We start from the raw sequence: 26,840 nt of genomic DNA on the forward strand, positions 1-26,840 counted from the left end.
TTTAAAGTCCTTAAGAGCTAAGCCCGGCCTTAACCCTAGCGTTTTTGAAAAGTCCTTAAAATGGGACAAACGAGGACTCATTAGACGCGGAATTGCACGGCAAATTCAAATCTGAAAACGGATTAATTCTATCGTGCTTGGTTGCCGAGTTATTAGTGTTTAAAGTCCTTAAGAGCTAAGCCCGGCCTTAACCCTAGCTTTTTTGTAAAGTGCTTCAAATGGGACAAACGAGGATTCATTAGACGCGGAATTGCACGGCAAATTCAAATCTGAAAACGGATTAATTCTATCGTGCTTGGTTGCCGAGTTATTAGTGTTTAAAGTCCTTAAGGGCTAAGCCCGGCCTTAACCCTAGCTTTTTTGTAAAGTGCTTCAAATGGGACAAACGAGGACTCGTTAGACGCGGAATTGCACGGCAAATTCAAATCTGAAAACGGATTAATTCTATCGTGCTTGGTTGCCGAGTTATTATTGTTTAAAGTCCTTAAGAGCCAAGCCCGGCCTTAACCCTAGCGGTTTTTAAAAGTGCTTCAAAAGGAGCAAACGAGGACTCATTAGACGCGGAATTGCACGGCAAATTCAAATCTGAAAACGGATTAATTTTATCGTGCTCGGTTGCCGAGTTATTATTGTTTAAAGTCCTTAAGAGCTAAGCCCGGCCTTAACCCTAGCGTTTTTGAAAAGTGCTTCAAATGGGACAAACGAGGACTCATTAGACGCGGAATTGCACGGCAAATTCAAATCTGAAAACGGATTAATTCTATCCTGCTTGGTTGCCGAGTTATTAGTGTTTAAAGTCCTTAAGAGCTAAGCCCGGCCTTAACCCTAGCTTATTTGTAAAGTCCTTAAAATGGGACAAACGAGGACTCATTAGACGCGGAATTGCACGGCAAATTCAAATCTGAAAACGGATTAATTTTATCGTGCTTGGTTGCCGAGTTATTAGTGTTTAAAGTCCTCAAGAGCTAAGCCCGGCCTTAACCCTAGCGTTTTTGAAAAGTGCTTCAAATGGGACAAACGAGGACTCATTAGACGCGGAATTGCACGGCAAATTCAAATCTGAAAACGGATTAATTTTATCGTGCTCGGTTGCCGAGTTATTATTGTTTAAAGTCCTTAAGAGCTAAGCCCGGCCTTAACCCTAGCGTTTTTGTAAAGTGCTTCAAATGGAGCAAACGAGGACTCATTAGACGCGGAAGTGCACGGCAAATTCAAATCTGAAAACGGATTAATTCTATCGTGCTTGGTTGCCGAGTTATTAGTGTTTAAAGTCCTTAAGAGCTAAGCCCGGCCTTAACCCTAGCGTTTTTGAAAAGTGCTTCAAATGGGACAAACGAGGACTCATTAGACGCGGAATTGCACGGCAAATTCAAATCTGAAAACGGGTTAATTCTATCGTGCTCGGTTGCCGAGTTATAAGTGTTTAAAGTCCTTAAGAGCTAAGCCCGGCCTTAACCCTAGCGTTTTTGAAAAGTCCTTAAAATGGGACAAACGAGGACTCATTAGACGCGGAATTGCACGGCAAATTCAAATCTGAAAACGGATTAATTCTATCGTGCTTGGTTGCCGAGTTATTATTGTTTAAAGTCCTTAAGAGCTAAGCCCGGCCTTAACCCTAGCGTTTTTGAAAAGTGCTTCAAATGGGACAAACGAGGACTCATTAGACGCGGAATTGCACGGCAAATTCAAATCTGAAAACGGATTAATTCTATCGTGCTTGGTTGCCGAGTTATTAGTGTTTAAAGTCCTTAAGAGCTAAGCCCGGCCTTAACCCTAGCTTTTTTGTAAAGTGCTTCAAATGGGACAAACGAGGACTCATTAGACGCGGAATTGCACGGCAAATTCAAATCTGAAAACGGATTAATTCTATCCTGCTTGGTTGCCGAGTTATTATTGTTTAAAGTCCTTAAGAGCTAAGCCCGGCCTTAACCCTAGCGTTTTTGAAAAGTGCTTCAAATGGGACAAACGAGGACTCATTAGACGCGAAATTGCACGGCAAATTCAAATCTGAAAACGGGTTAATTTTATCGTGCTCGGTTGCCGAGTTATTATTGTTTAAAGTCCTTAAGAGCTAAGCCCGGCCTTAACCCTAGCTTTTTTGTAAAGTGCTTCAAATGGAGCAAACGATGACTCATTAGACGCGGAATTGCACGGCAAATTCAAATCTGAAAACGGATTAATTCTATCGTGCTCGGTTGCAAAGCTATTAGTGTTTAAAGTCCTCAAGAGCTAAGCCCGGCCTTAACCCTAGCGTTTTTGAAAAGTGCTTCAAATGGGACAAACGAGGACTCATTAGACGCGGAATTGCACGGCAAATTCAAATCTGAAAACGGATTAATTTTATCGTGCTCGGTTGCCGAGTTATTATTGTTTAAAGTCCTTAAGAGCCAAGCCCGGCCTTAACCCTAGCGGTTTTTAAAAGTGCTTCAAAAGGAGCAAACGAGAACTCATTAGACGCGGAATTGCACGGCAAATTCAAATCTGAAAACGGATTAATTTTATCGTGCTTGGTTGCCGAGTTATTAGTGTTTAAAGTCCTTAAGAGCTAAGCCCGGCCTTAACCCTAGCTTTTTTGTAAAGTGCTTCAAATGGGACAAACGAGGATTCATTAGACGCGGAATTGCACGGCAAATTCAAATCTGAAAACGGATTAATTCTATCGTGCTTGGTTGCCGAGTTATTAGTGTTTAAAGTCCTTAAGGGCTAAGCCCGGCCTTAACCCTAGCTTTTTTGTAAAGTGCTTCAAATGGGACAAACGAGGACTCGTTAGACGCGGAATTGCACGGCAAATTCAAATCTGAAAACGGATTAATTCTATCGTGCTTGGTTGCCGAGTTATTATTGTTTAAAGTCCTTAAGAGCCAAGCCCGGCCTTAACCCTAGCGGTTTTTAAAAGTGCTTCAAAAGGAGCAAACGAGGACTCATTAGACGCGGAATTGCACGGCAAATTCAAATCTGAAAACGGATTAATTTTATCGTGCTCGGTTGCCGAGTTATTATTGTTTAAAGTCCTTAAGAGCTAAGCCCGGCCTTAACCCTAGCGTTTTTGAAAAGTGCTTCAAATGGGACAAACGAGGACTCATTAGACGCGGAATTGCACGGCAAATTCAAATCTGAAAACGGATTAATTTTATCGTGCTTGGTTGCCGAGTTATTATTGTTTAAAGTCCTTAAGAGCTAAGCCCGGCCTTAACCCTAGCGTTTTTGAAAAGTGCTTCAAATGGGACAAACGAGGACTCATTAGACGCGGAATTGCACGGCAAATTCAAATCTGAAAACGGATTAATTCTATCCTGCTTGGTTGCCGAGTTATTAGTGTTTAAAGTCCTTAAGAGCTAAGCCCGGCCTTAACCCTAGCTTATTTGTAAAGTCCTTAAAATGGGACAAACGAGGACTCATTAGACGCGGAATTGCACGGCAAATTCAAATCTGAAAACGGATTAATTTTATCGTGCTTGGTTGCCGAGTTATTAGTGTTTAAAGTCCTCAAGAGCTAAGCCCGGCCTTAACCCTAGCGTTTTTGAAAAGTGCTTCAAATGGGACAAACGAGGACTCATTAGACGCGGAATTGCACGGCAAATTCAAATCTGAAAACGGATTAATTTTATCGTGCTCGGTTGCCGAGTTATTATTGTTTAAAGTCCTTAAGAGCTAAGCCCGGCCTTAACCCTAGCGTTTTTGTAAAGTGCTTCAAATGGAGCAAACGAGGACTCATTAGACGCGGAAGTGCACGGCAAATTCAAATCTGAAAACGGATTAATTCTATCGTGCTTCGTTGCCGAGTTATTAGTGTTTAAAGTCCTTAAGAGCTAAGCCCGGCCTTAACCCTAGCGTTTTTGAAAAGTGCTTCAAATGGGACAAACGAGGACTCATTAGACGCGGAATTGCACGGCAAATTCAAATCTGAAAACGGGTTAATTCTATCGTGCTCGGTTGCCGAGTTATAAGTGTTTAAAGTCCTTAAGAGCTAAGCCCGGCCTTAACCCTAGCGTTTTTGAAAAGTCCTTAAAATGGGACAAACGAGGACTCATTAGACGCGGAATTGCACGGCAAATTCAAATCTGAAAACGGATTAATTCTATCGTGCTTGGTTGCCGAGTTATTAGTGTTTAAAGTCCTTAAGAGCTAAGCCCGGCCTTAACCCTAGCTTTTTTGTAAAGTGCTTCAAAAGGAGCAAACGAGGACTCATTAGACGCGGAATTGCACGGCAAATTCAAATCTGAAAACGGATTAATTTTATCGTGCTCGGTTGCCGAGTTATTAGTGTTTAAAGTCCTTAAGAGCTAAGCCCGGCCTTAACCCTAGCGTTTTTGAAAAGTGCTTCAAATGGGACAAACGAGGACTCATTAGACGCGGAATTGCACGGCAAATTCAAATCTGAAAACGGATTAATTCTATCGTGCTTGGTTGCCGAGTTATTATTGTTTAAAGTCCTTAAGAGCTAAGCCCGGCCTTAACCCTAGCGTTTTTGAAAAGTGCTTCAAATGGGACAAACGAGGACTCATTAGACGCGGAAGTGCACGGCAAATTCAAATCTGAAAACGGATTAATTCTATCGTGCTTGGTTGCCGAGTTATTAGTGTTTAAAGTCCTTAAGAGCTAAGCCCGGCCTTAACCCTAGCTTTTTTGTAAAGTGCTTCAAATGGGACAAACGAGGACTCATTAGACGCGGAATTGCACGGCAAATTCAAATCTGAAAACGGATTAATTCTATCCTGCTTGGTTGCCGAGTTATTATTGTTTAAAGTCCTTAAGAGCTAAGCCCGGCCTTAACCCTAGCGTTTTTGAAAAGTGCTTCAAATGGGACAAACGAGGACTCATTAGACGCGAAATTGCACGGCAAATTCAAATCTGAAAACGGATTAATTTTATCGTGCTCGGTTGCCGAGTTATTAGTGTTTAAAGTCCTTAAGAGCTAAGCCCGGCCTTAACCCTAGCGTTTTTGAAAAGTGCTTCAAATGGGACAAACGAGGACTCATTAGACGCGGAATTGCACGGCAAATTCAAATCTGAAAACGGATTAATTCTATCGTGCTTGGTTGCCGAGTTATTATTGTTTAAAGTCCTTAAGAGCTAAGCCCGGCCTTAACCCTAGCGTTTTTGAAAAGTGCTTCAAATGGGACAAACGAGGACTCATTAGACGCGGAAGTGCACGGCAAATTCAAATCTGAAAACGGATTAATTCTATCGTGCTTGGTTGCCGAGTTATTAGTGTTTAAAGTCCTTAAGAGCTAAGCCCGGCCTTAACCCTAGCTTTTTTGTAAAGTGCTTCAAATGGGACAAACGAGGACTCATTAGACGCGGAATTGCACGGCAAATTCAAATCTGAAAACGGATTAATTCTATCCTGCTTGGTTGCCGAGTTATTATTGTTTAAAGTCCTTAAGAGCTAAGCCCGGCCTTAACCCTAGCGTTTTTGAAAAGTGCTTCAAATGGGACAAACGAGGACTCATTAGACGCGAAATTGCACGGCAAATTCAAATCTGAAAACGGATTAATTTTATCGTGCTCGGTTGCCGAGTTATTAGTGTTTAAAGTCCTTAAGAGCTAAGCCCGGCCTTAACCCTAGCGTTTTTGAAAAGTGCTTCAAATGGGACAAACGAGGACTCATTAGACGCGGAATTGCACGGCAAATTCAAATCTGAAAACGGATTAATTCTATCGTGCTTGGTTGCCGAGTTATTATTGTTTAAAGTCCTTAAGAGCTAAGCCCGGCCTTAACCCTAGCGTTTTTGAAAAGTGCTTCAAATGGGACAAACGAGGACTCATTAGACGCGGAATTGCACGGCAAATTCAAATCTGAAAACGGATTAATTCTATCGTGCTTGGTTGCCGAGTTATTAGTGTTTAAAGTCCTTAAGAGCTAAGCCCGGCCTTAACCCTAGCTTTTTTGTAAAGTGCTTTAAATGGGACAAACGAGGACTCATTAGACGCGGAATTGCACGGCAAATTCAAATCTGAAAACGGATTAATTCTATCCTGCTTGGTTGCCGAGTTATTATTGTTTAAAGTCCTTAAGAGCTAAGCCCGGCCTTAACCCTAGCGTTTTTGAAAAGTGCTTCAAATGGGACAAACGAGGACTCATTAGACGCGAAATTGCACGGCAAATTCAAATCTGAAAACGGGTTAATTTTATCGTGCTCGGTTGCCGAGTTATTATTGTTTAAAGTCCTTAAGAGCTAAGCCCGGCCTTAACCCTAGCTTTTTTGTAAAGTGCTTCAAATGGAGCAAACGATGACTCATTAGACGCGGAATTGCACGGCAAATTCAAATCTGAAAACGGATTAATTCTATCGTGCTCGGTTGCAAAGCTATTAGTGTTTAAAGTCCTCAAGAGCTAAGCCCGGCCTTAACCCTAGCGTTTTTGAAAAGTGCTTCAAATGGGACAAACGAGGACTCATTAGACGCGGAATTGCACGGCAAATTCAAATCTGAAAACGGATTAATTTTATCGTGCTCGGTTGCCGAGTTATTATTGTTTAAAGTCCTTAAGAGCCAAGCCCGGCCTTAACCCTAGCGGTTTTTAAAAGTGCTTCAAAAGGAGCAAACGAGAACTCATTAGACGCGGAATTGCACGGCAAATTCAAATCTGAAAACGGATTAATTTTATCGTGCTCGGTTGCCGAGTTATTATTGTTTAAAGTCCTTAAGAGCTAAGCCCGGCCTTAATCCTAGCTTTTTTGTAAAGTGCTTCAAATGGGACAAACGAGGACTCATTAGACGCGGAATTGCACGGCAAATTCAAATCTGAAAACGGATTAATTCTATCGTGCTTGGTTGCCGAGTTATTATTGTTTAAAGTCCTTAAGAGCTAAGCCCGGCCTTAACCCTAGCGTTTTTGAAAAGTGCTTCAAATGGAGCAAACGAGGACTCATTAGACGCGGAATTGCACGGCAAATTCAAATCTGAAAACGGATTAATTCTATCCTGCTTGGTTGCCGAGTTATTATTGTTTAAAGTCCTTAAGAGCTAAGCCCGGCCTTAACCCTAGCTTTTTTGTAAAGTGCTTCAAATGGAGCAAACGATGACTCATTAGACGCGGAAGTGCACGGCAAATTCAAATCTGAAAACGGATTAATTCTATCGTGCTCGGTTGCAAAGCTACTAGTGTTTTAAGTCCTCAAGAGCTAAGCCCGGCCTTAACCCTAGCGTTTTTGAAAAGTGCTTCAAATGGGACAAACGAGGACTCATTAGACGCGGAATTGCACGGCAAATTCAAATCTGAAAACGGATTAATTTTATCGTGCTCGGTTGCCGAGTTATTATTGTTTAAAGTCCTTAAGAGCTAAGCCCGGCCTTAACCCTAGCTTTTTTGTAAAGTGCTTCAAATGGGACAAACGAGGACTCATTAGACGCGGAATTGCACGGCAAATTCAAATCTGAAAACGGATTAATTCTATCCTGCTTGGTTGCCGAGTTATTAGTGTTTAAAGTCCTTAAGAGCTAAGCCCGGCCTTAACCCTAGCTTATTTGTAAAGTGCTTCAAATGGAGCAAACGAGGACTCATTAGACGCAGAAGTGCACGGCAAATTCAAATCTGAAAACAGATTAATTCTATCGTGCTTGGTTGCCGAGTTATTAGTGTTTAAAGTCCTTAAGAGCTAAGCCCGGCCTTAACCCTAGCGTTTTTGAAAAGTCCTTAAAATGGGACAAACGAGGACTCATTAGACGCGGAATTGCACGGCAAATTCAAATCTGAAAACGGATTAATTCTATCGTGCTCGGTTGCCGAGTTATAAGTGTTTAAAGTCCTTAAGAGCTAAGCCCGGCCTTAACCCTAGCGTTTTTGAAAAGTCCTTAAAATGGGACAAACGAGGACTCATTAGACGCGGAATTGCACGGCAAATTCAAATCTGAAAACGGATTAATTCTATCGTGCTTGGTTGCCGAGTTATTAGTGTTTAAAGTCCTTAAGAGCTAAGCCCGGCCTTAACCCTAGCTTTTTTGTAAAGTGCTTCAAATGGGACAAACGAGGATTCATTAGACGCGGAATTGCACGGCAAATTCAAATCTGAAAACGGATTAATTCTATCGTGCTTGGTTGCCGAGTTATTATTGTTTAAAGTCCTTAAGAGCCAAGCCCGGCCTTAACCCTAGCGGTTTTTAAAAGTGCTTCAAAAGGAGCAAACGAGGACTCATTAGACGCGGAATTGCACGGCAAATTCAAATCTGAAAACGGATTAATTTTATCGTGCTCGGTTGCCGAGTTATTATTGTTTAAAGTCCTTAAGAGCTAAGCCCGGCCTTAACCCTAGCGTTTTTGAAAAGTCCTTAAAATGGGACAAACGAGGACTCATTAGACGCGGAATTGCACGGCAAATTCAAATCTGAAAACGGATTAATTCTATCGTGCTTGGTTGCCGAGTTATTAGTGTTTAAAGTCCTTAAGAGCTAAGCCCGGCCTTAACCCTAGCTTTTTTGTAAAGTGCTTCAAATGGGACAAACGAGGACTCATTAGACGCGGAATTGCACGGCAAATTCAAATCTGAAAACGGATGATTAATTCTATCGTGCTTGGTTGCCGAGTTATTATTGTTTAAAGTCCTTAAGAGCCAAGCCCGGCCTTAACCCTAGCGGTTTTTAAAAGTGCTTCAAAAGGAGCAAACGAGGACTCATTAGACGCGGAATTGCACGGCAAATTCAAATCTGAAAACGGATTAATTCTATCGTGCTCGGTTGCCGAGTTATTATTGTTTAAAGTCCTTAAGAGCTAAGCCCGGCCTTAACCCTAGCGTTTTTGAAAAGTGCTTCAAATGGGACAAACGAGGACTCATTAGACGCGGAATTGCACGGCAAATTCAAATCTGAAAACGGATTAATTCTATCGTGCTTGGTTGCCGAGTTATTATTGTTTAAAGTCCTTAAGAGCTAAGCCCGGCCTTAACCCTAGCGTTTTTGAAAAGTGCTTAAAATGGGACAAACGAGGACTCATTTGACGCGGAATTGCACGGCAAATTCAAATCTGAAAACGGATTAATTCTATCGTGCTCGGTTGCAAAGTTATTAGTGTTTAAAGTCCTTAAGAGCTAAGACTCATTAGACGCGGAATTGCACGGCAAATTCAAATCTGAAAACGGATTAATTCTATCGTGCTCGGTTGCCGAGTTATTATTGTTTAAAGTCCTTAAGAGCTAAGCCCGGCCTTAACCCTAGCGTTTTTGAAAAGTGCTTCAAATGGGACAAACGAGGACTCATTAGACGCGGAATTGCACGGCAAATTCAAATCTGAAAACGGATTAATTCTATCGTGCTTGGTTGCCGAGTTATTATTGTTTAAAGTCCTTAAGAGCTAAGCCCGGCCTTAACCCTAGCGTTTTTGAAAAGTGCTTAAAATGGGACAAACGAGGACTCATTTGACGCGGAATTGCACGGCAAATTCAAATCTGAAAACGGATTAATTCTATCGTGCTCGGTTGCAAAGTTATTAGTGTTTAAAGTCCTTAAGAGCTAAGCCCAACCTTAATCCTAGCTTTTTTGTAAAGTGCTTCAAATGGGACAAACGAGGACTCATTAGACGCGGAATTGCACGGCAAATTCAAATCTGAAAACGGATTAATTCTATCGTGCTCGGTTGCAAAGTTATTATTGTTTAAAGTCCTTAAGAGCTAAGCCCGGCCTTAACCCTAGCGTTTTTGAAAAGTGCTTCAAATGGAGCAAACGAGGACTCATTAGACGCGGAATTGCACGGCAAATTCAAATCTGAAAACGGATTAATTCTATCCTGCTTGGTTGCCGAGTTATTATTGTTTAAAGTCCTTAAGAGCTAAGCCCGGCCTTAACCCTAGCGTTTTTGAAAAGTGCTTCAAATGGGACAAACGAGGACTCATTAGACGCGGAATTGCACGGCAAATTCAATCTGAAAACGTACTAATTCTATCGTGCTCGGTTGCCGAGTTGTAAGTGTTTAAAGTCCTTAAGAGCTAAGCCCGGCCTAAACCCTAGCGTTTTTGAAAAGTGCTTAAAATGGGACAAACGAGGACTCATTAGACGCGGAATTGCACGGCAAATTCAAATCTGAAAACGGATTAATTCTATCGTGCTTGGTTGCCGAGTTATTAGTGTTTAAAGTCCTTAAGAGCTAAGCCCGGCCTTAACCCTAGCTTTTTTGTAAAGTGCTTCAAATGGGACAAACGAGGACTCATTAGACGCGGAATTGCACGGCAAATTCAATCTGAAAATGGATTAATTCTATCGTGCTCGGTTGCCGAGTTATTAGTGTTTAAAGTCCTTAAGAGCTAAGCCCGGCCTTAACCCTAGCGTTTTTGAAAAGTGCTTCAAATGGGACAAACGAGGACTCATTAGACGCGGAATTGCACGGCAAATTCAAATCTGAAAACGGGTTAATTTTATCGTGCTCGGTTGCCGAGTTATTATTGTTTAAAGTCCTTAAGAGCTAAGCCCGGCCTTAACCCTAGCTTTTTTGTAAAGTGCTTCAAATGGAGCAAACGATGACTCATTAGACGCGGAAGTGCACGGCAAATTCAAATCTGAAAACGGATTAATTCTATCGTGCTCGGTTGCAAAGTTATTAGCGTTTAAAGTCCTCAAGAGCTAAGCCCGGCCTTAACCCTAGCGTTTTTGAAAAGTGCTTCAAATGGGACAAACGAGGACTCATTAGACGCGGAATTGCACGGCAAATTCAAATCTGAAAATGGATTAATTCTATCGTGCTTGGTTGCCGAGTTATTATTGTTTAAAGTCCTTAAGAGCCAAGCCCGGCCTTAACCCTAGCGGTTTTTAAAAGTCCTTAAAATGGGACAAACGAGGACTCATTAGACGCGGAATTGCACGGCAAATTCAAATCTGAAAACGGATTAATTCTATCGTGCTTGGTTGCCGAGTTATTAGTGTTTAAAGTCCTTAAGAGCTAAGCCCGGCCTTAACCCTAGCTTTTTTGTAAAGTGCTTCAAATGGGACAAACGAGGATTCATTAGACGCGGAATTGCACGGCAAATTCAAATCTGAAAACGGATTAATTCTATCGTGCTTGGTTGCCGAGTTATTAGTGTTTAAAGTCCTTAAGAGCTAAGCCCGGCCTTAACCCTAGTTTTTTTGTAAAGTGCTTCAAATGGGACAAACGAGGATTCATTAGACGCGGAATTGCACGGCAAATTCAAATCTGAAAACGGATTAATTCTATCGTGCTTGGTTGCCGAGTTATTATTGTTTAAAGTCCTTAAGAGCCAAGCCCGGCCTTAACCCTAGCGGTTTTTAAAAGTGCTTCAAAAGGAGCAAACGAGGACTCATTAGACGCGGAATTGCACGGCAAATTCAAATCTGAAAACGGATTAATTTTATCGTGCTCGGTTGCCGAGTTATTATTGTTTAAAGTCCTTAAGAGCTAAGCCCGGCCTTAACCCTAGCGTTTTTGAAAAGTCCTTAAAATGGGACAAACGAGGACTCATTAGACGCGGAATTGCACGGCAAATTCAAATCTGAAAACGGATTAATTCTATCGTGCTTGGTTGCCGAGTTATTAGTGTTTAAAGTCCTTAAGAGCTAAGCCCGGCCTTAACCCTAGCTTTTTTGTAAAGTGCTTCAAATGGGACAAACGAGGACTCATTAGACGCGGAATTGCACGGCAAATTCAAATCTGAAAACGGATGATTAATTCTATCGTGCTTGGTTGCCGAGTTATTATTGTTTAAAGTCCTTAAGAGCCAAGCCCGGCCTTAACCCTAGCGGTTTTTAAAAGTGCTTCAAAAGGAGCAAACGAGGACTCATTAGACGCGGAATTGCACGGCAAATTCAAATCTGAAAACGGATTAATTCTATCGTGCTCGGTTGCAAAGTTATTAGCGTTTAAAGTCCTCAAGAGCTAAGCCCGGCCTTAACCCTAGCGTTTTTGAAAAGTGCTTCAAATGGGACAAACGAGGACTCATTAGACGCGGAATTGCACGGCAAATTCAAATCTGAAAATGGATTAATTCTATCGTGCTTGGTTGCCGAGTTATTATTGTTTAAAGTCCTTAAGAGCCAAGCCCGGCCTTAACCCTAGCGGTTTTTAAAAGTCCTTAAAATGGGACAAACGAGGACTCATTAGACGCGGAATTGCACGGCAAATTCAAATCTGAAAACGGATTAATTCTATCGTGCTTGGTTGCCGAGTTATTAGTGTTTAAAGTCCTTAAGAGCTAAGCCCGGCCTTAACCCTAGCTTTTTTGTAAAGTGCTTCAAATGGGACAAACGAGGATTCATTAGACGCGGAATTGCACGGCAAATTCAAATCTGAAAACGGATTAATTCTATCGTGCTTGGTTGCCGAGTTATTAGTGTTTAAAGTCCTTAAGAGCTAAGCCCGGCCTTAACCCTAGTTTTTTTGTAAAGTGCTTCAAATGGGACAAACGAGGATTCATTAGACGCGGAATTGCACGGCAAATTCAAATCTGAAAACGGATTAATTCTATCGTGCTTGGTTGCCGAGTTATTATTGTTTAAAGTCCTTAAGAGCCAAGCCCGGCCTTAACCCTAGCGGTTTTTAAAAGTGCTTCAAAAGGAGCAAACGAGGACTCATTAGACGCGGAATTGCACGGCAAATTCAAATCTGAAAACGGATTAATTTTATCGTGCTCGGTTGCCGAGTTATTATTGTTTAAAGTCCTTAAGAGCTAAGCCCGGCCTTAACCCTAGCGTTTTTGAAAAGTCCTTAAAATGGGACAAACGAGGACTCATTAGACGCGGAATTGCACGGCAAATTCAAATCTGAAAACGGATTAATTCTATCGTGCTTGGTTGCCGAGTTATTAGTGTTTAAAGTCCTTAAGAGCTAAGCCCGGCCTTAACCCTAGCTTTTTTGTAAAGTGCTTCAAATGGGACAAACGAGGACTCATTAGACGCGGAATTGCACGGCAAATTCAAATCTGAAAACGGATGATTAATTCTATCGTGCTTGGTTGCCGAGTTATTATTGTTTAAAGTCCTTAAGAGCCAAGCCCGGCCTTAACCCTAGCGGTTTTTAAAAGTGCTTCAAAAGGAGCAAACGAGGACTCATTAGACGCGGAATTGCACGGCAAATTCAAATCTGAAAACGGATTAATTCTATCGTGCTCGGTTGCCGAGTTATTATTGTTTAAAGTCCTTAAGAGCTAAGCCCGGCCTTAACCCTAGCGTTTTTGAAAAGTGCTTCAAATGGGACAAACGAGGACTCATTAGACGCGGAATTGCACGGCAAATTCAAATCTGAAAACGGATTAATTCTATCGTGCTTGGTTGCCGAGTTATTATTGTTTAAAGTCCTTAAGAGCTAAGCCCGGCCTTAACCCTAGCGTTTTTGAAAAGTGCTTAAAATGGGACAAACGAGGACTCATTTGACGCGGAATTGCACGGCAAATTCAAATCTGAAAACGGATTAATTCTATCGTGCTCGGTTGCAAAGTTATTAGTGTTTAAAGTCCTTAAGAGCTAAGCCCAACCTTAATCCTAGCTTTTTTGTAAAGTGCTTCAAATGGGACAAACGAGGACTCATTAGACGCGGAATTGCACGGCAAATTCAAATCTGAAAACGGATTAATTCTATCGTGCTTGGTTGCCGAGTTATTATTGTTTAAAGTCCTTAAGAGCTAAGCCCGGCCTTAACCCTAGCGTTTTTGAAAAGTGCTTCAAATGGGACAAACGAGGACTCATTTGACGCGGAATTGCACGGCAAATTCAAATCTGAAAACGGATTAATTCTATCGTGCTCGGTTGCAAAGTTATTAGTGTTTAAAGTCCTTAAGAGCTAAGCCCAACCTTAATCCTAGCTTTTTTGTAAAGTGCTTCAAATGGGACAAACGAGGACTCATTAGACGCGGAATTGCACGGCAAATTCAAATCTGAAAACGGATTAATTCTATCGTGCTTGGTTGCCGAGTTATTATTGTTTAAAGTCCTTAAGAGCTAAGCCCGGCCTTAACCCTAGCGTTTTTGAAAAGTGCTTCAAATGGAGCAAACGAGGACTCATTAGACGCGGAATTGCACGGCAAATTCAAATCTGAAAACGGATTAATTCTATCCTGCTTGGTTGCCGAGTTATCATTGTTTAAAGTCCTTAAGAGCTAAGCCCGGCCTTAACCCTAGCGTTTTTGAAAAGTGCTTCAAATGGGACAAACGAGGACTCATTAGACGCGGAATTGCACGGCAAATTCAATCTGAAAACGTACTAATTCTATCGTGCTCGGTTGCCGAGTTGTAAGTGTTTAAAGTCCTTAAGAGCTAAGCCCGGCCTAAACCCTAGCGTTTTTGAAAAGTGCTTAAAATGGGACAAACGAGGACTCATTAGACGCGGAATTGCACGGCAAATTCAAATCTGAAAACGGATTAATTCTATCGTGCTTGGTTGCCGAGTTATTAGTGTTTAAAGTCCTTAAGAGCTAAGCCCGGCCTTAACCCTAGCTTTTTTGTAAAGTGCTTCAAATGGGACAAACGAGGACTCATTAGACGCGGAATTGCACGGCAAATTCAAATCTGAAAATGGATTAATTCTATCGTGCTCGGTTGCCGAGTTATTAGTGTTTAAAGTCCTTAAGAGCTAAGCCCGGCCTTAACCCTAGCGTTTTTGAAAAGTGCTTCAAATGGGACAAACGAGGACTCATTAGACGCGAAATTGCACGGCAAATTCAAATCTGAAAACGGGTTAATTTTATCGTGCTCGGTTGCCGAGTTATTATTGTTTAAAGTCCTTAAGAGCTAAGCCCGGCCTTAACCCTAGCTTTTTTGTAAAGTGCTTCAAATGGAGCAAACGATGACTCATTAGACGCGGAAGTGCACGGCAAATTCAAATCTGAAAACGGATTAATTCTATCGTGCTCGGTTGCAAAGTTATTAGCGTTTAAAGTCCTCAAGAGCTAAGCCCGGCCTTAACCCTAGCGTTTTTGAAAAGTGCTTCAAATGGGACAAACGAGGACTCATTAGACGCGGAATTGCACGGCAAATTCAAATCTGAAAATGGATTAATTCTATCGTGCTTGGTTGCCGAGTTATTATTGTTTAAAGTCCTTAAGAGCTAAGCCCGGCCTTAACCCTAGCGTTTTTGTAAAGTGCTTCAAATGGGACAAACGAGGACTCATTAGACGCCAAATTGCACGGCAAATTCAAATCTGAAAACGGGTTAATTTTATCGTGCTCGGTTGCCGAGTTATTATTGTTTAAAGTCCTTAAGAGCTAAGCCCGGCCTTAACCCTAGCTTTTTTGTAAAGTGCTTCAAAAGGAGCAAACGATGACTCATTAGACGCGGAAGTGCACGGCAAATTCAAATCTGAAAACGGATTAATTCTATCGTGCTCGGTTGCAAAGTTATTAGTGTTTAAAGTCCTCAAGAGCTAAGCCCGGCCTTAACCCTAGCGTTTTTGAAAAGTGCTTCAAATGGGACAAACGAGGACTCATTAGACGCGGAATTGCACGGCAAATTCAAATCTGAAAACGGATTAATTTTATCGTGCTCGGTTGCCGAGTTATTATTGTTTAAAGTCCTTAAGAGCTAAGCCCGGCCTTAACCCTAGCGTTTTTGTAAAGTGCTTCAAATGGAGCAAACGAGGACTCATTAGACGCGGAAGTGCACGGCAAATTCAAATCTGAAAACGGATTAATTCTGTCGTGCTTGGTTGCCGAGTTATTAGTGTTTAAAGTCCTTAAGAGCTAAGCCCGGCCTTAACCCTAGCGTTTTTGAAAAGTGCTTCAAATGGGACAAACGAGGACTCATTAGACGCGGAATTGCACGGCAAATTCAATCTGAAAACGTACTAATTCTATCGTGCTCGGTTGCCAAGTTGTAAGTGTTTAAAGTCCTTAAGAGCTAAGCCCGGCCTAAACCCTAGCGTTTTTGAAAAGTGCTTCAAATGGGACAAACGAGGACTCATTAGACGCGGAATTGCACGGCAAATTCAAATCTGAAAACGGATTAATTCTATCGTGCTTGGTTGCCGAGTTATTAGTGTTTAAAGTCCTTAAGAGCTAAGCCCGGCCTAAACCCTAGCTTTTTTGTAAAGTGCTTCAAATGGGACAAACGAGGACTCATTAGACGCGGAATTGCACGGCAAATTCAATCTGAAAATGGATTAATTCTATCGTGCTCGGTTGCCGAGTTATTAGTGTTTAAAGTCCTTAAGAGCTAAGCCCGGCCTTAACCCTAGCGTTTTTGAAAAGTGCTTCAAATGGGACAAACGAGGACTCATTAGACGCGGAATTGCACGGCAAATTCAATCTGAAAATGGATTAATTTTATCGTGCTCGGTTGCCGAGTTATTATTGTTTAAAGTCCTTAAGAGCTAAGCCCGGCCTTAACCCTAGCGTTTTTGAAAAGTGCTTCAAATGGGACAAACGAGGACTCATTAGACGCGGAATTGCACGGCAAATTCAAATCTGAAAACGGATTAATTCTATCGTGCTCGGTTGCAAAGTTATTAGTGTTTAAAGTCCTTAAGAGCTAAGCCCGGCCTTAACCCTAGCTTTTTTGTAAAGTGCTTCAAATGGGACAAACGAGGACTCATTAGACGCGGAATTGCACGGCAAATTCAAATCTGAAAACGGATTAATTTTATCGTGCTCGGTTGCCGAGTTATTATTGTTTAAAGTCCTTAAGAGCTAAGCCCGGCCTTAACCCTAGCGTTTTTGAAAAGTCCTTAAAATGGGACAAACGAGGACTCATTAGACGCGGAATTGCACGGCAAATTCAAATCTGAAAACGGATTAATTCTATCGTGCTTGGTTGCCGAGTTATTAGTGTTTAAAGTCCTTAAGAGCCAAGCCCGGCCTTAACCCTAGCGGTTTTTAAAAGTGCTTCAAAAGGAGCAAACGAGGACTCATTAGACGCGGAATTGCACGGCAAATTCAAATCTGAAAACGGATTAATATTATCGTGCTCGGTTGCCGAGTTATTATTGTTTAAAGTCCTTAAGAGCTAAGCCCGGCCTTAACCCTAGCGTTTTTGAAAAGTCCTTAAAATGGGACAAACGAGGACTCATTAGACGCGGAATTGCACGGCAAATTCAAATCTGAAAACGGATTAATTCTATCGTGCTTGGTTGCCGAGTTATTAGTGTTTAAAGTCCTTAAGAGCTAAGCCCGGCCTTAACCCTAGCTTTTTTGTAAAGTGCTTCAAATGGGACAAACGAGGACTCATTAGACGCGGAATTGCACGGCAAATTCAAATCTGAAAACGGATGATTAATTCTATCGTGCTTGGTTGCCGAGTTATTATTGTTTAAAGTCCTTAAGAGCCAAGCCCGGCCTTAACCCTAGCGGTTTTTAAAAGTGCTTCAAAAGGAGCAAACGAGGACTCATTAGACGCGGAATTGCACGGCAAATTCAAATCTGAAAACGGATTAATTCTATCGTGCTCGGTTGCCGAGTTATTATTGTTTAAAGTCCTTAAGAGCTAAGCCCGGCCTTAACCCTAGTTTTTTTGTAAAGTGCTTCAAATGGAGCAAACGATGACTCATTAGACGCGGAAGTGCATGGCAAATTCAAATCTGAAAACGGATTAATTCTATCGTGCTCGGTTGCAAAGTTATTAGTGTTTAAAGTCCTCAAGAGCTAAGCCCGGCCTTAACCCTAGCGTTTTTGTAAAGTGCTTCAAATGGGACAAACGAGGACTCATTAGACGCGAAATTGCACGGCAAATTCAAATCTGAAAACGGGTTAATTTTATCGTGCTCGTTTGAAGAGTTATTATTGTTTAAAGTCCTTAAGAGCTAAGCCCGGCCTTAACCCTAGCTTTTTTGTAAAGTGCTTCAAATGGAGCAAACGATGACTCATTAGACGCGGAAGTGCACGGCAAATTCAAATCTGAAAACGGGTTAATTTTATCGTGCTTGGTTGCCGAGTTATTATTGTTTAAAGTCCTTAAGAGCCAAGCCCGGCCTTAACCCTAGCGTTTTTGAAAAGTGCTTCAAATGGGACAAACGAGGACTCATTAGACGCGGAATTGCACGGCAAATTCAAATCTGAAAATGGATTAATTCTATCGTGCTTGGTTGCCGAGTTATTAGTGTTTAAAGTCCTTAAGAGCTAAGCCCGGCCTTAACCCTAGCGGTTTTTAAAAGTGCTTCAAAAGGAGCAAACGAGGACTCATTAGACGCGGAATTGCACGGCAAATTCAAATCTGAAAACGGATTAATTCTATCGTGCTCGGTTGCCGAGTTATTATTGTTTAAAGTCCTTAAGAGCTAAGCCCGGCCTTAACCCTAGCTTTTTTGTAAAGTGCTTCAAATGGGACAAACGAGGACTCATTAGACGCGGAATTGCACGGCAAATTCAAATCTGAAAATGGATTAATTCTATCGTGCTTGTTTGCCGAGTTATTATCGTTTAAAGTCCTTAAGAGCTAAGCCCTGCCTTAACCCTAGCGTTTTTGTAAAGTGCTTCAAATGGGACAAACGAGGACTCATTAGACGCGAAATTGCACGGCAAATTCAAATCTGAAAACGGGTTAATTTTATCGTGCTCGGTTGCCGAGTTATTATTGTTTAAAGTCCTTAAGAGCTAAGCCCGGCCTTAACCCTAGCTTTTTTGTAAAGTGCTTCAAATGGAGCAAACGATGACTCATTAGACGCGGAAGTGCACGGCAAATTCAAATCTGAAAACGGATTAATTCTATCGTGCTCGGTTGCAAAGTTATTAGTGTTTAAAGTCCTCAAGAGCTAAGCCCGGCCTTAACCCTAGCGTTTTTGAAAAGTGCTTCAAATGGGACAAACGAGGACTCATTAGACGCGGAATTGCACGGCAAATTCAAATCTGAAAACGGATTAATTTTATCGTGCTCGGTTGCCGAGTTATTATTGTTTAAAGTCCTTAAGAGCTAAGCCCGGCCTTAACCCTAGCGTTTTTGTAAAGTGCTTCAAATGGAGCAAACGAGGACTCATTAGACGCGGAAGTGCACGGCAAATTCAAATCTGAAAACGGATTAATTCTGTCGTGCTTGGTTGCCGAGTTATTAGTGTTTAAAGTCCTTAAGAGCTAAGCCCGGCCTTAACCCTAGCGTTTTTGAAAAGTTCTTCAAATGGGACAAACGAGGACTCATTAGACGCGGAATTGCACGGCAAATTCAAATCTGAAAACGTACTAATTCTATCGTGCTCGGTTGCCGAGTTATAAGTGTTTAAAGTCCTTAAGAGCTAAGCCCGGCCTAAACCCTAGCGTTTTTGAAAAGTGCTTAAAATGGGACAAACGAGGACTCATTAGACGCGGAATTGCACGGCAAATTCAAATCTGAAAACGGATTAATTCTATCGTGCTTGGTTGCCGAGTTATTATTGTTTAAAGTCCTTAAGAGCTAAGCCCGGCCTTAACCCTAGCTTTTTTGTAAAGTGCTTCAAATGGAGCAAACGATGACTCATTAGACGCGGAAGTGCATGGCAAATTCAAATCTGAAAACGGATTAATTCTATCGTGCTCGGTTGCAAAGTTATTAGTGTTTAAAGTCCTCAAGAGCTAAGCCCGGCCTTAACCCTAGCGTTTTTGTAAAGTGCTTCAAATGGGACAAACGAGGACTCATTAGACGCGAAATTGCACGGCAAATTCAAATCTGAAAACGGGTTAATTTTATCGTGCTCGTTTGAAGAGTTATTATTGTTTAAAGTCCTTAAGAGCTAAGCCCGGCCTTAACCCTAGCTTTTTTGTAAAGTGCTTCAAATGGAGCAAACGATGACTCATTAGACGCGGAAGTGCACGGCAAATTCAAATCTGAAAACGGATTAATTCTATCGTGCTCGGTTGCAAAGTTATTAGTGTTTAAAGTCCTCAAGAGCTAAGCCCGGCCTTAACCCTAGCGTTTTTGAAAAGTGCTTCAAATGGGACAAACGAGGACTCATTAGACGCGGAATTGCACGGCAAATTCAAATCTGAAAACGGATTAATTTTATCGTGCTCGGTTGCCGAGTTATTATTGTTTAAAGTCCTTAAGAGCTAAGCCCGGCCTTAACCCTAGCGTTTTTGTAAAGTGCTTCAAATGGAGCAAACGAGGACTCATTAGACGCGGAAGTGCACGGCAAATTCAAATCTGAAAACGGATTAATTCTGTCGTGCTTGGTTGCCGAGTTATTAGTGTTTAAAGTCCTTAAGAGCTAAGCCCGGCCTTAACCCTAGCGTTTTTGAAAAGTGCTTCAAATGGGACAAACGAGGACTCATTAGACGCGGAATTGCACGGCAAATTCAATCTGAAAACGTACTAATTCTATCGTGCTCGGTTGCCGAGTTGTAAGTGTTTAAAGTCCTTAAGAGCTAAGCCCGGCCTAAACCCTAGCGTTTTTGAAAAGTGCTTCAAATGGGACAAACGAGGACTCATTAGACGCGGAATTGCACGGCAAATTCAAATCTGAAAACGGATTAATTCTATCGTGCTTGGTTGCCGAGTTATTAGTGTTTAAAGTCCTTAAGAGCTAAGCCCGGCCTTAACCCTAGCTTTTTTGTAAAGTGCTTCAAATGGGACAAACGAGGACTCATTAGACGCGGAATTGCACGGCAAATTCAAATCTGAAAACGGATTAATTCTATCGTGCTCGGTTGCCGAGTTATTATTGTTTAAAGTCCTTAAGAGCCAAGCCCGGCCTTAACCCTAGCGTTTTTGAAAAGTGCTTCAAATGGGACAAACGAGGACTCATTAGACGCGGAATTGCACGGCAAATTCAAATCTGAAAATGGATTAATTCTATCGTGCTTGGTTGCCGAGTTATTATTGTTTAAAGTCCTTAAGAGCTAAGCCCGGCCTTAACCCTAGCGGTTTTTAAAAGTGCTTCAAATGGGACAAACGAGGACTCATTAGACGCGGAATTGCACGGCAAATTCAATCTGAAAACGTACTAATTCTATCGTGCTCGGTTGCCGAGTTGTAAGTGTTTAAAGTCCTTAAGAGCTAAGCCCGGCCTAAACCCTAGCTTTTTTGTAAAGTGCTTCAAATGGGACAAACGAGGACTCATTAGACGCGGAATTGCACGGCAAATTCAAATCTGAAAACGGATTAATTCTATCGTGCTTGGTTGCCGAGTTATTATTGTTTAAAGTCCTTAAGAGCTAAGCCCGGCCTTAACCCTAGCGGTTTTTAAAAGTGCTTCAAAAGGAGCAAACGAGGACTCATTAGACGCGGAATTGCACGGCAAATTCAAATCTGAAAACGGATTAATTCTATCGTGCTCGGTTGCCGAGTTATTATTGTTTAAAGTCCTTAAGAGCTAAGCCCGGCCTTAACCCTAGCTTTTTTGTAAAGTGCTTCAAATGGGACAAACGAGGACTCATTAGACGCGGAATTGCACGGCAAATTCAAATCTGAAAATGGATTAATTCTATCGTGCTTGTTTGCCGAGTTATTATCGTTTAAAGTCCTTAAGAGCTAAGCCCTGCCTTAACCCTAGCGTTTTTGTAAAGTGCTTCAAATGGGACAAACGAGGACTCATTAGACGCGAAATTGCACGGCAAATTCAAATCTGAAAACGGGTTAATTTTATCGTGCTCGGTTGCCGAGTTATTATTGTTTAAAGTCCTTAAGAGCTAAGCCCGGCCTTAACCCTAGCTTTTTTGTAAAGTGCTTCAAATGGAGCAAACGATGACTCATTAGACGCGGAAGTGCACGGCAAATTCAAATCTGAAAACGGATTAATTCTATCGTGCTCGGTTGCAAAGTTATTAGTGTTTAAAGTCCTCAAGAGCTAAGCCCGGCCTTAACCCTAGCGTTTTTGAAAAGTGCTTCAAATGGGACAAACGAGGACTCATTAGACGCGGAATTGCACGGCAAATTCAAATCTGAAAACGGATTAATTTTATCGTGCTCGGTTGCCGAGTTATTATTGTTTAAAGTCCTTAAGAGCTAAGCCCGGCCTTAACCCTAGCGTTTTTGTAAAGTGCTTCAAATGGAGCAAACGAGGACTCATTAGACGCGGAAGTGCACGGCAAATTCAAATCTGAAAACGGATTAATTCTGTCGTGCTTGGTTGCCGAGTTATTAGTGTTTAAAGTCCTTAAGAGCTAAGCCCGGCCTTAACCCTAGCGTTTTTGAAAAGTTCTTCAAATGGGACAAACGAGGACTCATTAGACGCGGAATTGCACGGCAAATTCAAATCTGAAAACGTACTAATTCTATCGTGCTCGGTTGCCGAGTTATAAGTGTTTAAAGTCCTTAAGAGCTAAGCCCGGCCTAAACCCTAGCGTTTTTGAAAAGTGCTTAAAATGGGACAAACGAGGACTCATTAGACGCGGAATTGCACGGCAAATTCAAATCTGAAAACGGATTAATTCTATCGTGCTTGGTTGCCGAGTTATTATTGTTTAAAGTCCTTAAGAGCTAAGCCCGGCCTTAACCCTAGCTTTTTTGTAAAGTGCTTCAAATGGAGCAAACGATGACTCATTAGACGCGGAAGTGCATGGCAAATTCAAATCTGAAAACGGATTAATTCTATCGTGCTCGGTTGCAAAGTTATTAGTGTTTAAAGTCCTCAAGAGCTAAGCCCGGCCTTAACCCTAGCGTTTTTGTAAAGTGCTTCAAATGGGACAAACGAGGACTCATTAGACGCGAAATTGCACGGCAAATTCAAATCTGAAAACGGGTTAATTTTATCGTGCTCGTTTGAAGAGTTATTATTGTTTAAAGTCCTTAAGAGCTAAGCCCGGCCTTAACCCTAGCTTTTTTGTAAAGTGCTTCAAATGGAGCAAACGATGACTCATTAGACGCGGAAGTGCACGGCAAATTCAAATCTGAAAACGGATTAATTCTATCGTGCTCGGTTGCAAAGTTATTAGTGTTTAAAGTCCTCAAGAGCTAAGCCCGGCCTTAACCCTAGCGTTTTTGAAAAGTGCTTCAAATGGGACAAACGAGGACTCATTAGACGCGGAATTGCACGGCAAATTCAAATCTGAAAACGGATTAATTTTATCGTGCTCGGTTGCCGAGTTATTATTGTTTAAAGTCCTTAAGAGCTAAGCCCGGCCTTAACCCTAGCGTTTTTGTAAAGTGCTTCAAATGGAGCAAACGAGGACTCATTAGACGCGGAAGTGCACGGCAAATTCAAATCTGAAAACGGATTAATTCTGTCGTGCTTGGTTGCCGAGTTATTAGTGTTTAAAGTCCTTAAGAGCTAAGCCCGGCCTTAACCCTAGCGTTTTTGAAAAGTGCTTCAAATGGGACAAACGAGGACTCATTAGACGCGGAATTGCACGGCAAATTCAATCTGAAAACGTACTAATTCTATCGTGCTCGGTTGCCGAGTTGTAAGTGTTTAAAGTCCTTAAGAGCTAAGCCCGGCCTAAACCCTAGCGTTTTTGAAAAGTGCTTCAAATGGGACAAACGAGGACTCATTAGACGCGGAATTGCACGGCAAATTCAAATCTGAAAACGGATTAATTCTATCGTGCTTGGTTGCCGAGTTATTAGTGTTTAAAGTCCTTAAGAGCTAAGCCCGGCCTTAACCCTAGCTTTTTTGTAAAGTGCTTCAAATGGGACAAACGAGGACTCATTAGACGCGGAATTGCACGGCAAATTCAAATCTGAAAACGGATTAATTCTATCGTGCTCGGTTGCCGAGTTATTATTGTTTAAAGTCCTTAAGAGCCAAGCCCGGCCTTAACCCTAGCGTTTTTGAAAAGTGCTTCAAATGGGACAAACGAGGACTCATTAGACGCGGAATTGCACGGCAAATTCAAATCTGAAAATGGATTAATTCTATCGTGCTTGGTTGCCGAGTTATTATTGTTTAAAGTCCTTAAGAGCTAAGCCCGGCCTTAACCCTAGCGGTTTTTAAAAGTGCTTCAAATGGGACAAACGAGGACTCATTAGACGCGGAATTGCACGGCAAATTCAAATCTGAAAACGGATTAATTCTATCGTGCTCGGTTGCCGAGTTATTATTGTTTAAAGTCCTTAAGAGCTAAGCCCGGCCTTAACCCTAGCTTTTTTGTAAAGTGCTTCAAATGGGACAAACGATGACTCATTAGACGCGGAAGTGCACGGCAAATTCAAATCTGAAAATGGATTAATTCTATCGTGCTTGGTTGCCGAGTTATTGGTGTTTAAAGTCCTTAAGAGCTAAGCCCGGCCTTAACCCTAGCGGTTTTTAAAAGTGCTTCAAAAGGAGCAAACGAGGACTCATTAGACGCGGAATTGCACGGCAAATTCAAATCTGAAAACGGATTAATTCTATCGTGCTCGGTTGCCGAGTTATTATTGTTTAAAGTCCTTAAGAGCTAAGCCCGGCCTTAACCCTAGCTTTTTTGTAAAGTGCTTCAAATGGGACAAACGAGGACTCATTAGACGCGGAATTGCACGGCAAATTCAAATCTGAAAATGGATTAATTCTATCGTGCTTGGTTGCCGAGTTATTATTGTTTAAAGTCCTTAAGAGCTAAGCCCGGCCTTAACCCTAGCGTTTTTGTAAAGTGCTTCAAATGGGACAAACGAGGACTCATTAGACGCGGAATTGCACGGCAAATTCAAATCTGAAAACGGATTAATTTTATCGTGCTCGGTTGCCGAGTTATTATTGTTTAAAGTCCTTAAGAGCTAAGCCCGGCCTTAACCCTAGCGGTTTTGAAAAGTGCTTCAAATGGGACAAACGAGGACTCATTAGACGCGGAATTGCACGGCAAATTCAAATCTGAAAACGGATTAATTTTATCGTGCTTGGTTGCCGAGTTATTATTGTTTAAAGTCCTTAAGAGCCAAGCCCGGCCTTAACCCTAGCGTTTTTGAAAAGTGCTTCAAATGGGACAAACGAGGACTCATTAGACGCGGAATTGCACGGCAAATTCAAATCTGAAAATGGATTAATTCTATCGTGCTTGGTTGCCGAGTTATTAGTGTTTAAAGTCCTTAAGAGCTAAGCCCGGCCTTAACCCTAGCTTTTTTGTAAAGTGCTTCAAATGGGACAAACGAGGACTTATTAGACGCGGAATTGCACGGCAAATTCAAATCTGAAAATGGATTAATTCTATCGTGCTTGGTTGCCGAGTTATTATTGTTTAAAGTCCTTAAGAGCTAAGCCCGGCCTTAACCCTAGCGTTTTTGTAAAGTGCTTCAAATGGGACAAACGAGGACTCATTAGACGCGGAATTGCACGGCAAATTCAAATCTGAAAACGGATTAATTTTATCGTGCTCGGTTGCCGAGTTATTATTGTTTAAAGTCCTTAAGAGCTAAGCCCGGCCTTAACCCTAGCGTTTTTGTAAAGTGCTTCAAATGGACAAACGAGGACTCATTAGACGCGGAAGTGCACGGCAAATTCAAATCTGAAAACGGATTAATTCTGTCGTGCTTGGTTGCCGAGTTATTAGTGTTTAAAGTCCTTAAGAGCTAAGCCCGGCCTTAACCCTAGCGTTTTTGAAAAGTGCTTCAAATGGGACAAACGAGGACTCATTAGACGCGGAATTGCACGGCAAATTCAATCTGAAAACGTACTAATTCTATCGTGCTCGGTTGCCGAGTTGTAAGTGTTTAAAGTCCTTAAGAGCTAAGCCCGGCCTAAACCCTAGCGTTTTTGAAAAGTGCTTCAAATGGGACAAACGAGGACTCATTAGACGCGGAATTGCACGGCAAATTCAAATCTGAAAACGGATTAATTCTATCGTGCTTGGTTGCCGAGTTATTATTGTTTAAAGTCCTTAAGAGCCAAGCCCGGCCTTAACCCTAGCGTTTTTGAAAAGTGCTTCAAATGGGTCAAACGAGGACTCATTAGACGCGGAATTGCACGGCAAATTCAAATCTGAAAATGGATTAATTCTATCGTGCTTGGTTGCCGAGTTATTAGTGTTTAAAGTCCTTAAGAGCTAAGCCCGGCCTTAACCCTAGCGGTTTTTAAAAGTGCTTCAAAAGGAGCAAACGAGGACTCATTAGACGCGGAATTGCACGGCAAATTCAAATCTGAAAACGGATTAATTCTATCGTGCTCGGTTGCCGAGTTATTATTGTTTAAAGTCCTTAAGAGCTAAGCCCGGCCTTAACCCTAGCTTTTTTGTAAAGTGCTTCAAATGGGACAAACGAGGACTCATTAGACGCGGAATTGCACGGCAAATTCAAATCTGAAAATGGATTAATTCTATCGTGCTTGGTTGCCGAGTTATTATCGTTTAAAGTCCTTAAGAGCTAAGCCCTGCCTTAACCCTAGCGTTTTTGTAAAGTGCTTCAAATGGGACAAACGAGGACTCATTAGACGCGAAATTGCACGGCAAATTCAAATCTGAAAACGGGTTAATTTTATCGTGCTCGGTTGCCGAGTTATTATTGTTTAAAGTCCTTAAGAGCTAAGCCCGGCCTTAACCCTAGCGTTTTTGAAAAGTGCTTCAAATGGGACAAACGAGGACTCATTAGACGCGGAATTGCACGGCAAATTCAAATCTGAAAATGGATTAATTTTATCGTGCTTGGTTGCCGAGTTATTATTGTTTAAAGTCCTTAAGAGCTAAGCCCGGCCTTAACCCTAGCGGTTTTTAAAAGTGCTTCAAAAGGAGCAAACGAGGACTCATTAGACGCGGAATTGCACGGCAAATTCAAATCTGAAAACGGATTAATTCTATCGTGCTCGGTTGCCGAGTTATTATTGTTTAAAGTCCTTAAGAGCTAAGCCCGGCCTTAACCCTAGCTTTTTTGTAAAGTGCTTCAAATGGAACAAACGAGGACTCATCAGACGCGGAATTGCACGGCAAATTCAAATCTGCAAATGGATTAATTCTATCGTGCTTGGTTGCCGAGTTATTATTGTTTAAAGTCCTTAAGAGCTAAGCCCGGCCTTAACCCTAGCGTTTTTGAAAAGTGCTTCAAATGGAGCAAACGAGGACTCATTAGACGCGGAATTGCACGGCAAATTCAAATCTGAAAACGGATTAATTCTATCGTGCTCGGTTGCCGAGTTATTAGTGTTAAAAGTCCTTAAGAGCTAAGCCCGGCCTTA

Source organism: Branchiostoma lanceolatum, chromosome 4, assembly GCF_035083965.1.
Source record: "Branchiostoma lanceolatum isolate klBraLanc5 chromosome 4, klBraLanc5.hap2, whole genome shotgun sequence".
NCBI classification, from domain to species: domain Eukaryota; kingdom Metazoa; phylum Chordata; class Leptocardii; order Amphioxiformes; family Branchiostomatidae; genus Branchiostoma; species Branchiostoma lanceolatum.